Below are 16003 nucleotides of genomic sequence, written 5' to 3'. Positions count from 1 at the left end.
CTTCCAAAAAGAAGGGTGTGGCTTCCTGTCAAAAACCACCGTGGTGGCATCATCTGCCACTGTTCATTGTTTCCAGGTCCATAGTGAGCATTTTTGCAAGTGAATCACTCTCTCTTTTGTATACTTCTTTTATTAATATGACTGTTGTTGCTTTTTGTTTTTTCTCACTGCTGTTTCTAGTAAACTATTCTTATCTCAACTAATGATCTTCACTTTTAGTGCTTCCAATCCTCAACTCCAAGCTGGAGGGGGAAATGGGAGGCAGAGGGGGAAAAAGCAAGTGGTGTCTAGTTTGGAAGAGTCGTAGTGGAGACATCAAATTGGGCAGCATCATCCCTAAACCATAACCCACATAAAAATCCTTTTCTATTTCTCCATCATAAATAATGGTTCTGCTAGTGTTTTTCAATTAATTAAGCCACAGAATATTAGTTTTAAAATCTTCAGCTAGAATTTCAGAACACAAATTTAAGTTGAAGACATTCTGCCAGTGCCTTGAACTTGACAAATCCTCTATCATTGTTAGATCCCTTGGAAGCAAATAGTTCTGCTTACTAGAAAAGTGCAGCACATTTTAAGAGGCAATTCCCTTTGAGAGCTGCCTTTAGACCTCTTAGAGGGAGTGTCTGTAAATTTTTCATCACATTAACTAAGTATTGAATTGGGTTCTTAATTTAAAATTGAAAATATTTATTGATTGCATTCAAAAATCTAAACATAGCACATGATTCTATAAAATCTATTTCTGTTTCTCTTCCCACAATGAAAGTGAATATCTATTTCAGTCCACTGAAAAAGATTGAGTTCATTTTTTTGTAAGTCATAATTTGAAGGATAATTCTTTTGCCTTTTGTATTACATGGATTTACTGTTATATAGAATGAAATCTAATAAAGTATGTGTACTTTTTAATTGCATAGAACTCTTTTCCTATTAGAGATTAAGTACTCAATGTAAAGAATGTTCTCTTCACTTGGATTCAAAATTAATAAAAAATAAACTTGCTTATGACAAATTTTAGTATAAATTCTCTAACTACATAATTTATTATTCATTTCACAAAGCTTTACTTTGCCTATTTTTTTCCTTAGGTGAGAAATTCAGTGGACAGCAGAAAAATCTACAAAGGTTCAAAGTAAGATTTCACATCTACTCACTTTCTAAGTCGTCATTGTCTTTTTCCTGTAAGGCCTATAAATACTTTTGGTTTGGATTTCCTGTTATAAACCACAAATATCTTTCTAATTAGCAATTTTTGTTAAATCTTGGAAAGCGTTTCCTGTTTGAAATTCAAATTTCTCCTAGTCATAAAATAGAACATAATTATTGAATCAGTAGACTATGTAATAAATGCATAGATACCTCCTAAGGTGTGGGAGTAAGATCATAGATCAGATTTTGCAGTTTTGGAAAAAAAGTCTGGTTGCCTCAGCATGATTGCTAAATTGTGCTATGAATTAAATGGAAATTTAGTAAATGCATTGAATGATTAGTAACAGCAACTAAAAAGGGTACTGTGCATTTCTAGCCTTCTGTTTTGTGTACTATCTCACACTGGCTTTTGTACCAGGAATAATACTTACCTATAAAGGCTGAGTAAGACTGGACAGCAATACTCTGATTGTTGTAAATATTCTGCAAGGTATAGCTATAGGAGAAAGGGGCGCCAACTTTTATTACTCTTTCTACCTACTTTGTATAAGTAATATGTTTGATAGGTACATATGACCTGACCTCTCTTTTTAATGAGTAAGGTAGGGCATAAACTGAAGTATGTCAGTCCCCAGTGATAAATGATTTATGACATGTAAAGTATCACAGAAAAATTGTGATTATTTTATACGTGTACAGGAAGTTTGGCAATTTATATTACATTCTATATACTATAAAATATATGTATGACAATGTAAAGGAAATTTGGTGGTGTTGGTCACACCATAAAAGCTCAATTATTTCTGTAATCACAGGTAATCTTCAAGTTTCACACCTTAACCTATTAAATTTAAAACCGTGACAAAAAAGCTGAAAAAGCTAGCGGGAATAATAACACTTATGTACCTGGGATTATTAAGCTATTTAGAGAACAATTAATAATATGTGGGTAAATATAGAAGAATACTAAGATGATTCTGTCAATGAATAAGAGTAAGGTGAAATTTAGCATGCAGAAAATGTGAATTTATACTTCTTGAAAAAAGCAGTCCTAATATCACAAGCACTCATAATTTGAAAGTGATTATTTTTCATCCTGAGTTAGATAGCTCGTTTATAAAGTAAATAAAGCAACATGAAAAAGAGGGCAAGATGAGGAGCATGACAAAATAGGAGGATCAAAAATAGTAAATCAGTTAATGTGAGTAAGGACTACATATCTAACATGCTTCAATCTGGAAGAGACATAAACAGAGGAAACCATAGAGAATGTAGGAATCCATAAAGTTAGAGAGTTTCAGGTTTGTGGGAAGACAGACAGGCCTCAGTGCAGCAGAGTTATGGATATTGCTGATGCACCTTGTTAAGCTGTAGCGAAGACAGATCTTTGCATAGACAAAACTACGTATTATAAAGATTCTGGAAAATAAACGGTTCCGACACACCCATCAGTAGTCCCGTCCCGTTCGTGCTTGTATATAAACTGCCGACGCAGAGAAGTTTACAGAAATAATGTCTGGGGTGTAAAAAGTAAAAGAAGAAACCAATTATTCATATTTTATTCCAGTATTAAAACCATAGTCTGAAAAAATGGAAGTAAAGTTAAGAATAAATGCAGCTTGTAGAGAAAATCTGAAACTTCTCGCAGAAAGTTATTTGGGATTAAAAATATGCCATAGTCTCAAGGAAGAAAAATCCCATAAATATGTAAATACATTGATAATCCCTCTAGCTTCAGAAACTCCCTAAGGATCAGTCATGTCAATACATGCCTAAGGGTAGTAAGACTATAAAATTGTACTGTTCTAACATTTGCCAAAATTTCCTTTATTAGCTACTTGATACTCAGGGGCACTATTGCATTATAAATTTGACCATTATTGCTTTTATGCTACTGCTTATAGAATATGATACCAACTGGAAAGCAACAAAAAAATATAGCTAGGGAGTTAAATAAGTTACCAGACACACACCTTAGCCTCTCTCTAGCCTCCCTGTTTTTATGGATTTTTTATGGTTTATTTCACTCTCAGTCTTGTGTTAAATGACAGTGACAATACCAGAAGTCCAGAAAAAACTTGTTGTTAGGTATGAAGTTCCAGCAGAATTCATCTTTGCTTAGGTAAATCATATTGCATAATCCCAGCAAATACAAACCATGTTCTGTACCAGCCTCAGTGGAGGGAGATATTCTAAACCATAAGAGATTTAGTGAAATGAAGTCAGAATTTTCTTCTCAGATATTCCTCCCCAAGATGTTTACAGACAATAATATGAAGTGAAAAGCATTAAAGATAATAAGGAAAACTGAACATACCAAGTAAGAAAGGTTGTTGTGCTTCTAGGAAAAAACTGGAATTTATGATTATGGCAAGACAAAAATAAAGATAACAAATTAATGGGATTAGGCAATTTAACTAAGAAATACCTCTGTGTTCAAAATTCAACTGGTGTTATATGTTTGAATAGAAAAATAATTATTTAAAGTCTTCTCTTATGAAAATGTCTAAGAATTGGGGTTTTTTTTAAGTGGGAGACTCATACGCTTTTCATCTTTTGTTTTGTTTCGGTGTTTTGGTTTTTTTTTTTTTTTTTTGCTTGGCTTGTTTTTTTCTTAAAGTGGAAAGAAGTAAATATTAAAAAAAAAAACAGAAGAGAACATGGGAGAAGCTATTCTTCCTGCAGTCATCAACACCTGTCTTTCTTTTTCATTTTTATTTTCCCTATTGGCATTAGCCAGATAAGTTTCTGTTCTTTCTGGTTTATATGTTGATAAGGGATTGATGGGCACACATGTCACTATACTCCTGGACAGGCACTGCCCAAGGTCTGCGTTTATCTGCAGAGGTGTTCTTAACAGCATCACCCTTGATCAATACAAGGCATTATTTTAAAGTATTCCCTCTATCTCTCTGTCTTTTATGTTTCAAGCGAGAAAGAAATAACAGAGACAAAGACTGAAACAGGGTGTCTAGAGCTAATTGACTAGCATATTTAAAGTGGGTTGTGGTTGCTTAGAAACATTTATAGACTGTAACCAAAGCTTCATTATTAAATAGTCCGCAGGGCAATGTAGGACAACATGTTTTTACAAAAGCAAGATCCACAGAGAAAGATGGTTTGTAGCCTAATATTGAAAGGAAACATATTTACAAATATTTTTTTTTACAATTTATTTTTAAGTCCAATTAAACAACATTATTGAAAAAAATTTAACAACACTTATGTCAGTGCAGTAAACTGAAATTCAGGGTCATGACAACTTACTATTTATTCTGCAAGGCCCTCTGTTAATTCCAGAAGTAGTTATTTCTACGTGGCTCCCCTTGAGAGTAGGCAATTTATTTATTACAGTAAAGTGCATATTATATAGGAAGAATCTGATTTTGGAGATCAAAGGACGCTGAGATGCGTAAAGTGCAGCAATCTTTGATTACACAACAATATTGTGTAACAATGTTATAACAAAAATCTGGAAGGGAGGACATACTCGAAGTCTGAACTCTGTAGAGGGGAAGGCAAACAATGTATCCTATGAACATATTGGTATTTCCAAGGCAGAAGTCTTATGAAAAGTATATAAAATAATCTATAACCAACTATATTTGTCAGTTGAAATCTCTTTATCTAATTATTTATTTCAAAAAGACCCATAAATAATGCTTATGGAGTAATTTATTTTGGGATCCTTCATGACAAAAAAATGTTCAGTCTTTCTAAAGCACGTTTTAAATTTCTTCACAAAGCTTTAGTGAAATGTCAGGGAATTTTTATTCCCAGGTAATGCATTTTTATTTTCCTGCTACACATGAAACCTTTCATACTTCTGTTGCAGCCATGAAGTCACTTAAAACATTGAGTCATGGATCTTATAAAAACCGACAGGTTTCTAGGAAATTTTTATCTTTCCTGAATCCAAGCAAAATTACTATGCCAATGGTATGATGAGGGGAATTCTATTCTATCTGGTTGAAATCTAGATTTAGACTTTATGAAGTTTAGTCAATAAAAATTATAAATCATAGGAACACTATAGGAAGTCTGGCCTGTGCATGAATTAGCAAAGATAGTTGTTTAAGAGGGATTTTTTTTTTACTATGCAAATTATTACTATGCATTGAATTATTTTTACTTAGTTCTAATTGTTCCAGAACAAAATAGTATCTATTAACACACACACAAATATATATATATGGGTAAAATGAATGAATAATTAAAAAGGCACCATAAATTAATAAATCAGAAGTTTCAGTGTTTAAAACACATATTACTAGGGTGCCACAGTAAATGTGATTCTTCCAGCTTTCCTAGTTGTCTATCTTGAGAAGACGTTAGAAATTATGAAAAATATTTAGTAGGTTACTGATCAAGACTAATCTCTTCTGGTTACTTCTTGAGTTAAGATTGTGTAGAATTAATCAGATTTCTGAGCCCTATAGACTTCTAGTACAAACTTACCTTTACCAACACTATTTAGCCATAAAATGACTGATGATAGCATCATATGAAACTCTGCCCCATGCAATAAAATGCTGTCCCCTATATAAAGTGAAACACTGAAAATTGGAATTGAAAACATCATCTAATCTTTCTATTAAATTAAATCATTGTTTTTGCCATGTTCTATCAACAATATTCAGAAGAAAACTATATTATTTAATACTGTAGTACATTCTTAACAAATATTAATAAAATAAATAGCAAAGTAAGGTTTATCATATTTCATGCAGATTAAAAGTTTTTTTCATCTTATAAATTAATGGAAAGCCATTAAGTGAAACTATTATTGGAAAAGATATATTCAGGAGCTCTATTTAGAACATTTTCAGATTTAAAGCTCTTACACCTCAGCACAGTGATAAAGGAATGGGCATGACTTTTTCAACCCCAATGAGTCATAAGAGATTTTTTTGGCTTGAAAAAAGTTAATATTTTTGAGAAAAGGTAAGCAGTTGTTGCAATTCACTGAGACATAAACCTTTCATCAAATATTTAAGAAGGCAGAATCAGACTTATAATTTGATTTACTTACTACTTTCACATTCAAATCTACATTAAAGAAGCTCATAGATAAAACTGGTAATATTTATTAGAGAAATTATTAGGCTCCCAAGATTACAGAACTGGGCTATCTAATAGCTACCAAAGAGAAAAAACTCTTCAAGTAGTTTCTGTAATTTTATACCTACCATGTGTTCATGAAGTAGCAAGAGCTCTATAGCTCTCTATAGCATTTTTTTTGCATAGAACATTTGATGATGACCTAAAAAATTGTGGAGTGATGAGTAATGAATTTTTCCCAGACAGAAAAATTTTTTATTCTAATTCTATTGGATCAGAGGGAACAACTTATTATAGGTGTTATTAAAAAAAAAATAAAAAAAAGTTGGGAATGCCAAGAAAGGATATATTTCCAGTTCAGATAAAAAGATTTGCAAGAGTTTTCAAGTGAATTACTTTTACATATAAAAACAGTACAAACATTTCTGTATAAAATAAATTGGAATTATGAATCTTTTAAAAGAATTCTTACACTGTAGTCATCTGTAATTTGAACGAACTTGACTATCCTAGAATGAAATTATAAAAACTTTTCATCGATTGCTAAAATAAGAGGAACCAAATTATCAATATTGCTTTAAAATAATACAGTAAAATTTTGTAAACATGAAAGGCCACAATAGTTTATTCCCTGTGTCATCAGCTGGATTGTTAATGGAAATCTACCTTTTAAAAAGACTCTCTGAAATGTACCACCATCCTACAGAAAGGATGTTGTCTCTTTTCTTGAAATTCACAGGAGTCTGTTTTATCTATTAGAAACTGAGGAGGCAAGTACTTCAGACTGATACATTAAAAAGGAATGGCTTGTGATTTATCATGCTTGGAAAAGACCACTAAGTCAATTGAAATACGAATAAGTACACGAGAACAAAAACAAACTGCAAGTTTTGTGCTTCCCTCTGTTATTGATTAGCCCGTTAAGCCATACTCCCTGTAGTGTAGCATGCGATCATTTACCTAACCCCTTTTCATGTCTACGTCTGCACAACGGCACCAGGAACTTGTGTCTTCAGCCATTTTAACTCTCATTGCTACATTCTGAATATATGACCACACAGCCAAGGGAGAGACTGTGCTCCTGGCCCACATTTAAATTCAGTGTGAATCCTTCCTCCTTGCATAGAAGTAGCGCTGAGCTCACAGTGGGATGAGAATTTCCCTATTTTTCCTTCAAGTAGGAATGTGTAACTTTTATTGTAGTGAATACCGGGATTTGAGTTCTGCCATTTATTAACTGGATAAAAGCACTAAAGTAGACCTGGAGATACTTTAAATGAGTGCAAATCGAATTAATGCTCCATTTAAGGACTGCTTCGGCATTGACAGTGTAATGACAAAACAAAATACATAGTTTCCTGTGGTTTGAAATAAACTGACATGTTCCCTTTTTGTTTACATGAGGGAAAATTAGCTGAAGCTGTGAATCTAAACATGTTTGGGACTGATTCCATACCAGTTTTATTAAACCTGTCATTAATTTACAATTTTCTTTTTTTGGATGGATTAAACTTGTAAGGACTAAAAACCAAATTATAGTCTAGACACCAGCAATTAGTGTTGCAAGTCCTGTTCTCTTGCTGTGGGCACTGTGCATCTTAATAACATGCCTAAAGTTTTAGTTTATTGTTTCCCCTAGTTGGATGCTGCTATTGGATTATTTTTTTATCCTGCTGTAATCACATACATTAGTTCATCTGACTTTTTCTCAGCTACCAAACTAATAATTATTAGACTGCTTAATAATATATTTAGTGCTGATTTCACTATTTATTCATGCAGATTTCCATTCTTTTTTTCTCCCTGTAACCACTTTGTCCCAGTTTTGTAGGAGATAAAATGTTCAATGAAGCACGATACAAGAGCAGTACTTTCAAGAGCAGTTCACTAAATATTTCTTCATAACAATTTAACAGTGTCTGCTTGATGTAGGAGAGAAGAATTGCCAGCCCTACAATATGAAACCAAGCAACTAGAGAAGAAGACCTATTCACCCTTTTTAGGGTCTTATATTTTTTCTGGACAAAAAAACAATTTGGCATCTAATTAACTGAGGAAAAGGGCAGGGAGTGATGTATCATTTATGTAGAGTGTATTCTGAAATCCCGTAAACATGAAAAGGTTAATGTTGCTGGTATGGATCAGGCTAAATGTTTTCAAAAGGAGCAAGGAAGTACTTAAACAATAAAAAGTGCCTTCTAAAGATTCAAATCTAAGTGTTACATTCTGATTTTTCACTCTGAATGTGCGAAAAATTGTGTAAAGTGCTCCTATGGAGCACCAGTTAATTTTTACTGAAAAAAAATTCACTACTAGGATCGATTACTGGGAAATCCAATGTTCCATTCCACTTCATGAATCTCTATCCATACATTCTATCTCTAAACATGTTTTGGAATATTTTAGTGCAAGATAGATGAAACATGTTCCTTTCTCCGGACTAGGATTAGTTATCCCCTAAATTATGTAACTCAGATAAACCAGCAATTCCTTCAAAGTGCAATTGTCTGCCAAGAGTTTTTGACCATTATCACATAAATATGTGGACCAAAAAGAGGAAGTAGATGAAAGTGTCAAAGAGTCTTTAACATATACAGGAAAATGGAGAAATTCTCTCTCTTCAGTAAGACTAAAAGGTAATAGCTTATTAAACTATTTAAAATAAAGGCTGAGACGCCAAAAAATCCTTTACATACATACTGAACAAACGTACCATTTATAAATGCATTTAGGGGATCAACACCACTTAGAAAAATACAATTGGCAAGATATAATCTTGATATAAAATGAAGCAGAGATTAATGATCAAATTCGAACAAAGAACAAAAATTAGTGGGTGTTTTGTTTAGTGTCTGTGTTTTTCTTTTTAATGGTCAGAAGTGTGAATAGTGAAGGGAAGGAACCAAGACAGTTTCAAGATGGATTTCAATAAAACTTGCTGGTGTGAAACTTCAGGAATTGGGTTTGTTTGACTTCAGAGGGGCCAAAAGGGAGGACAGCTGACTGTCTCACATCTAGCATTATTTCAGAATCAATTAGCATAAAATGTTATGCGCTATGCTGTGTTTATCTCATGCTCTTTGTTTTAACTTCTTGTAAGGAGAGGGCAGAAATACACTAACCTCTGCATCCCTTGTGCTGCACAGCTTGGCTTTGAGGCTCAGGGGTATTAGTCTTTTGGTGAATCAATGAGAAATGACCAAAGCAGCAGTGATTTCATGACGTCATGGTTGTTCTCCTGGTGCCACTCAGGACCACATCCTGTTTAGCATTACTGCTGGGAATGCTGCCTGAAACTGAATTATGAGCCATAGGGGGAAAAAAATGTTGACCAGAGTTAATGCACATTTACAAGCAGCTTTTTCTGTCATTACCTAGGCCTTCTCTTTCTTCCCTTTTTCCTGCTACCTTCTTTTTAATTACACTATTTCAGAACATTTACAGAAAGAGATGGACATGTCCATACCACTGAAAACATGTATTTCTTCCATTAATGGCAGTAAGACTAATTTTTTTCTTCTGATGCACACAGAATTTCTTTTTACTTGGTTTCTGTGACTAATTTTAAAATGCAGATTTTATGTGTTGATCTCCAAAAGAAAGTGGTCAGGTATTAGGTCCATTATATGTGACTTGTTTTAGCCTCAAAATTAGCAAGACGGTATCATTCCCAATTCTAGTCTCTGACTCTCATCATGATTTTACATTTTAGCTAAAAGCTTTCTATTTACAGGAAAGTGAATGTTCATGAAAAACAAAGAAACCATTCACATCTATGATTAGAAGAAAGGCAGTCACTCATTTTTTAATAAAAGCATGACCCTCAGTTCCTAAACAATCACAACCTTTATATTAGCAACAGGAGAGCCATACAAGCTTAGTATGGTTATCATCCACACAGAATTTGGAGGACTACATCTACAGTAGTATTACACCATAAATTATGCATGTCTTCCTGTCATATGGAATACTTCTTGTGCTCTGACCTCCTCTAATTATTGATGTTAGTATGTCAGAAGACTTCCCTGAAGTTAAAGAAATACTGTACTGTTTGCATCGATCATTAAAAGACTGATTAAATGTGTCTCAGAGCAATGTGTGTGCCTAATTACAATTATATACATAAGTAGTAAACTCAGTGGACCAAGCTTGCTTGCTTTTGTTTAATTCAATCTGGATCTCTAGTAGACTTTCTGTAAAATATCTTCAATAAAAGAAGTGTCCAATTCTTTAAGATTTTCCCCATATCCTGCATTATTTTTAAAGCATTTACCAGTAAGAATTTTATGTAATAGTTAATTCAGACCTTCTAGATTCACAGCAAACCTAACATTAGTGCAAGGGTTTGAGGAAAGAATTTTAAGGATCACTTCATGTTCTATGTCTCAATTTCATGACAGGTATTACACCTCACATACAACACATAATTTTAGGAAAAAAGGATATAAGATGGTGGTAAAAACAGTCCTTTAAACTTAGCTACAGATGCTGAACCTTAAATGTATGCCAGTGTTGATATGAATGAATAAAAGTTTTGGATGCCAGGTTATGATTATGAGACACACTTCTTTCTTGAAAAAGGTAAAGTTACTCATCTTCAAATAAACGTGCAATTATTTCGCAGTGAAGCGCCCCCAAAAATGATGGCATGTTTACCATGCCCAGTGGGTCACAGTGTCAGAGATACCTGTACTGGCAGAAGCATCCATCACAGGGCATGGTGCAGAGACACACTGGTGAACTTGCCTGGCTATGGAAGCAGAATAGCATGTTCAGGCAGCATTGCCCCTGAGCTACTGAGCTCTGAAAAGTGCCAGGGCTTGTTAGCTTACACGCTGTGCCTTGCTAGCAGAGGCACACTGTTTCTAGATGAGAGCTGGCTTCTGTGCACCTCCCATGCTCTCTGGTGCTGCTATGGCCGCATTAGGATGGGTGAAGCAGATGCAGGTGTCATGATTGCTACAGCGTGAGCAGCTCATTTCTTAGAGTAGAAAAGGTTCCTTGTCCAAGTGCTTAATAAATGCTGCACCGCAGCAGAAATTATATCTCAACATTGCATTACAACTGATAATTATAATTTGGTACATACACCAAATTAAATAAGCATTGAAATTGGAATAGTCTTAAGTGATTTATAACTAATTTTTGGGTTTGAGTTTTTTCCACATGTCCAAACAGTTAAACAGTTTGTAGAACTAGATGGAATTTTAAAATTGCATAGCATTTGCTTATTCATATGTATGTGAATGATATTTCCTGCCTAAACACTGTATTTTTAAACTATAACTTAATTTTTAAAATATTTTCAGAATTACAGTCTTTATCATACATATATTTTTATTAAATTTGGTAATCCATATCAGCATAGTGTCTCATAACTGTGCTGCAGAAAACAATTTCATCTCCTAAAGGAATTGCTTCTCTGATTATTCAGTACTAACTACTCTTAATTTTCAGGTACATATATTCCATTTTAGAGTATGTCAGCATACTATTTATTCTTAGGAGTACATATAATTGTCTTATTGCTGCTACTATTTCAAAATACTTAATGAAACACAAGAAGTTAGCACATTTTGAAGATTAAATATAAAATATATCCAAGAATATTTTTTTCCCAAGCTAAGTTAGGAACTCTTCTTCAAAGCATGTTTTTAAAATAGAAATTAAAGCTGTATGTTGAGAAACATCTTATATTTGAAAGCAGAAAGTCAAGATATGACTAGAGTCTGCTGAGCTCCAGGAAGTAATTTTCTGATCTCCTCAAAAATCTTCTCAGATTTTCCTAATAATATTTTTATTAACAATTACCTGGTAGAGTATACATAATGAAGACTTTTTAAAATTTTGTTTAGAAATTAGGAGTGAGATATTTCTTAAACTGCTTTTTCTTGGAAGACTAGCTTGTAGTGGCAGAACTGTCTTGAGACAGCAAGTGAGGGAGGAGGACAAAAATATGGGTTTCTATATCCTCCATTACATTTACTTAGACAGCTAATAGAGCTACCAGAAAACTTTTCATTATTGTGTTTTATGTGTTGAACATCCCAATACTCAGTCTTCCAATTATCTCTGTGGGAATCAGAAGGTAGTAAGAAGCTTCAAGTCTACATCCATGGCCTGTTAAATACAGGTGTGTGTGTGTGTGTGTGTGTGTGTGTGTGCGTGTGCGCCTGTGTGTGTGTGTGTGTCTGTGTCTGTGTGCATACTGTGACCTCTATTGTTTCTTTATACTGGCAATAGGTACAGATGATTTTTGTTGTTGTTGTTGCTTCCTAATCTTTTCTGTTTCACAATCAATGCCAAGGGGAAAGTGTGGTTCATATTGGATACTCAGATTTCATTTTAGGCATGAACTTTAGCTCCACTCTCCAGCTGGCCTTTAAAGGGCAAGATAAATACCCAAAAAGTGAAAAATGATGCATTTTGTATTCTTTTAAAACAAACAGAATTACATGTTCTTAAAATCAAAGGTCATTTCTCTTTCTAACAGTCTTTTAGCTTTTCTACTTTAGGTTCCCTCAAAAAACAAGAGTTATGTTTCATTAGTTATTCTTTCATCAGAGCCAATAATGTTCTGAGCCTTTATGTAGTACATACATTATTAAGACATTGAATTGTTTGCTGTAATTTTTCTGGGATTGACAAAATGAAAAACTTGCAGAATGAATAATTTTATGCCAATTTAAAATAAAGTTAATGCGTTAGTGGAACATCATGTTTTCTTTAAACCAACAACTTTTTCTAATGAATGACATTTTCTTCTCACATTTTTCTTCCAAGTTCCTTTAAATGAGAAAAAATGAGAAAGAAAAAAACCCCACCAACAATAAGGTTTTAGCATAGTATAAACTGCAGCAAATTCAAAAGAATCAGCAGTTATTGTGAGTATGGGCTTATTCCTACATTCAGTCAGCCCCACATGTTCTAAACCCTACCACAGAGTCATAGCAGAGCTTAGGGTTGAAAAGATTTCTGTGATCATTATTTCAACCATTAATCTAGCACTGCCAACACCACCATTAAAACATACCTGTAAGTGTTACATCTACACCTATTTTAACTATTTTGAGGGATAGAGACTCAACTAGTCTCCTGGGCATCCTGTTCCAATGTTTGACAATCCTTTTTGCAAAGAAATTTTTCCTAACATATATCTAATCTAAATCTCCCCTGACACAACTTGAGGCCATTTCCTCTTCTTCTATCACTCATTTCTTGTGAGGTAAGACTGACCTCCTCCTCACTACAACCTCTTTTCAGGTAGTTGTGAAGAGCAATAAGGGTATTCTTTTCTCCAGGCTAAATCACTCCTCACTTACTCCTCACAGAACTTTATTAGAGCCAATAATGTTCTCAGCCTTTATGTAGTACACCAGCTTCGTTGCCCTTCTCTGGATGTGGTCCAGAAACTCAATAATTTTCTTGTAGTGAGAAAATGGGATGCAGCACTTGAGGTGCAGCCTCACCACTGCCAAGCACAAAGTGACAATCACCACCCTGGTCCTGCTGGCCACAATATTCCTAGTACAAACTAGGATGCTGTTGGCCCTCCTTCGCAACTGGGCATACGCTGGCTCAGGTTCAGCCATGGGTGATAAACATGCTCCGGTCTTTTTCCACTCAGCAGGTTTCCAGCCACTCTGCCCCCAGCCTCCTGGGATCGTTGTGGCCCAGCAGCAGAACCCAGCACTTGGTCTTGCTGAATGTATTGAACATGGTTCCTTTCAGGATCACTGAAGGAGACCTGGTTACCCAGGACACAGAGGCCAAGGCACTCAACACCTTTTTTACCACAGTCCTTACCAGCAAGTGCTCCAGCCACACCACTCATATGTGGAAGGTGAAAGGAGAGGACTAGGGGAATGAAGAACCATCCACTGTAGGAGAAGACTGGGCTGGAGAGCGTTTAAGGAATCTGAAGTTGTAAAATTCATGGGACCTGAGGAGGTACATCTATGACTCCAGAGGGAACTGGTTGAGGAAGTGGCTATGCCACTATGCCATCATATTTGAGAAGTCTTGGCATTGCAGTGAAATTCCCACTGACTGGAAAAGGAGAAATATAATGCCCATTTTTAAAAAGGAAAATAAGGAAGACCCATGAAACTAGAGGCCAGTCTGTCTCATCTCAGTGTCTGGCAAGATCACAGAGGAGCTCCTTTGGGAGACTATGCTAAGACAGGAGAAAAACGAGGAGATGGCTGAGGCAACATGTCTTCACAAGGCAAATCATAACTGACAAATTTGGTGGCCTTCTATGGCCACCGTTTCTTACAGCAGTGGTGGACAGAGGTGTAACAAAAGCCATCTATCTGAAAAGTACAAATCATTACAGCGTTCCATGTCTCAACCTTGTTTCTAAATGGGAGAGACATGAACTTGACAGACGGACCACTCAGGGGATAAAAAAAATGGTTGAATGATCACATTTGAAGAGTTTTAGTCAATGACTGATATCCAGTTGGTGATTCCTCAGGGGTCTGTATTGAGACCAGCACTTTTTAACATCTTTCATGCAACACGGACAATGGGATTCAGTGCATCAGCAAGTTTGCTGATGACACAAAGCTGTTTGGTGAGGTCAACACCAAGGGCCAGGTTGCCATGCTTGACAGGACCTTGACAGGATTGAAAGATGGGCCTGTGTGACCCTCAGAAGTTCAGCAAGGCCAAGTACAAGGTGCTGCACCTCCATCAAGGAAATCCCAAGCACAAGTACAGGCTGGGCAGAAAATGGATAAAGAGCAGCCCCGAGAAGAAGGAGTTGAGGGTATTGACAAGAAGCTCAACATGAGCCAACAGTTTGTACTCACATGCCAGAAAGCCAAGAGACAAGAGCCATGACAAGCAAACTGAGAGAGGTGATTCTACCCTTCTACACTGCTTTTGTGACACCCTTCCAGGAATACTGTGTCCAGCTCTGGGGCCCCCAACACAAGGAGAACACTACCTGTTGGGACAAGTCCAGAAGAGAGGCACTAATTTGACCATAAAGCTGGAACACCTCTCCTAAGAAGAAAGGTTGAGACAGTTGGGGCTATTCAGCCTGGAGAAGAAAAGGCTTTGGGGACAACTTTAGAAGCTTTCCACTACCTAAAGGGGGTTTATGAGAAAGGTGGAGAGAACCTTCCAAAAGAGCTTGTAGTCACAAGACAAGGGGGAATGGCCTCAAGCTGAAGGAGAGTAGTTTCAGCTTAGATCATAAGAAAAAAATCTTTACTGTGAGGATGGAAAGGAAACTGAAACAGGGTTGCCTAGAGAGGTTGTGGACTCTCTCTCCCTGGAGGTGTTCAAGACCAGGCTGGATGGGGCTCTGAGCAAGCTGGTCTAGTGGAAGCTGTCCCTGCCCATTGCAGAAGTCTTAGAAGTACATGATCTTTGAGATCTCTTCCAACCATAACCTTCCTCTGAGTCTATGATTCTAAACTTCATACAACTGACCTTGGTTCCTTGATGCAGCCTTTTCAGATTCCTACAAATTCCTTCAGCCTGAAATCCTTCAGGATTTCAGAATCCTTCCGATTCCTTTTCAGCCTACACACCTGTACAACCCTTCAGCAGATCAGTATTTCTAACCAGCTTGGTATCACCTGCAAACTGAGCGAGGGATCACTCAAGCCCCTTGCCCAAATGATCAGTAAATTAAGACACTAAACTGAACTGGTTCTGGTACTGAGCTCTGGGGAACACTACTGGTGACCAGCTACCCACTGTATTCACTACTACTCTCTAGGCCAGTCACCAAGTCAATTTTTACTCACTAGATTACACCAGTCCAAACTATGTG

At 35.7% G+C, this 16003-nt stretch overlaps 1 protein-coding gene across 1 annotated transcript in view; it reads left to right on the top strand.

Annotated features, from left to right (window-relative positions):
• The first annotated feature begins 1091 nt into the window (after positions 1-1091).
• Positions 1092-16003, top strand: part of PTPRD (protein tyrosine phosphatase receptor type D) — a 452720-nt gene continuing 437808 nt past the window's right edge. The window contains 1 exon segment of the mRNA XM_031060787.1: positions 1092-1135. The gene's annotated coding sequence lies outside the window, so the exon portion shown is untranslated.

Source organism: Geospiza fortis, unplaced genomic scaffold, assembly GCF_000277835.1.
Source record: "Geospiza fortis unplaced genomic scaffold, GeoFor_1.0 scaffold491, whole genome shotgun sequence".
Classification (NCBI taxonomy): domain Eukaryota; kingdom Metazoa; phylum Chordata; class Aves; order Passeriformes; family Thraupidae; genus Geospiza; species Geospiza fortis.
The sequence above is the reverse complement of the archived record's forward strand: the minus strand, read 5'-3'. Positions and strand labels throughout refer to the sequence as shown.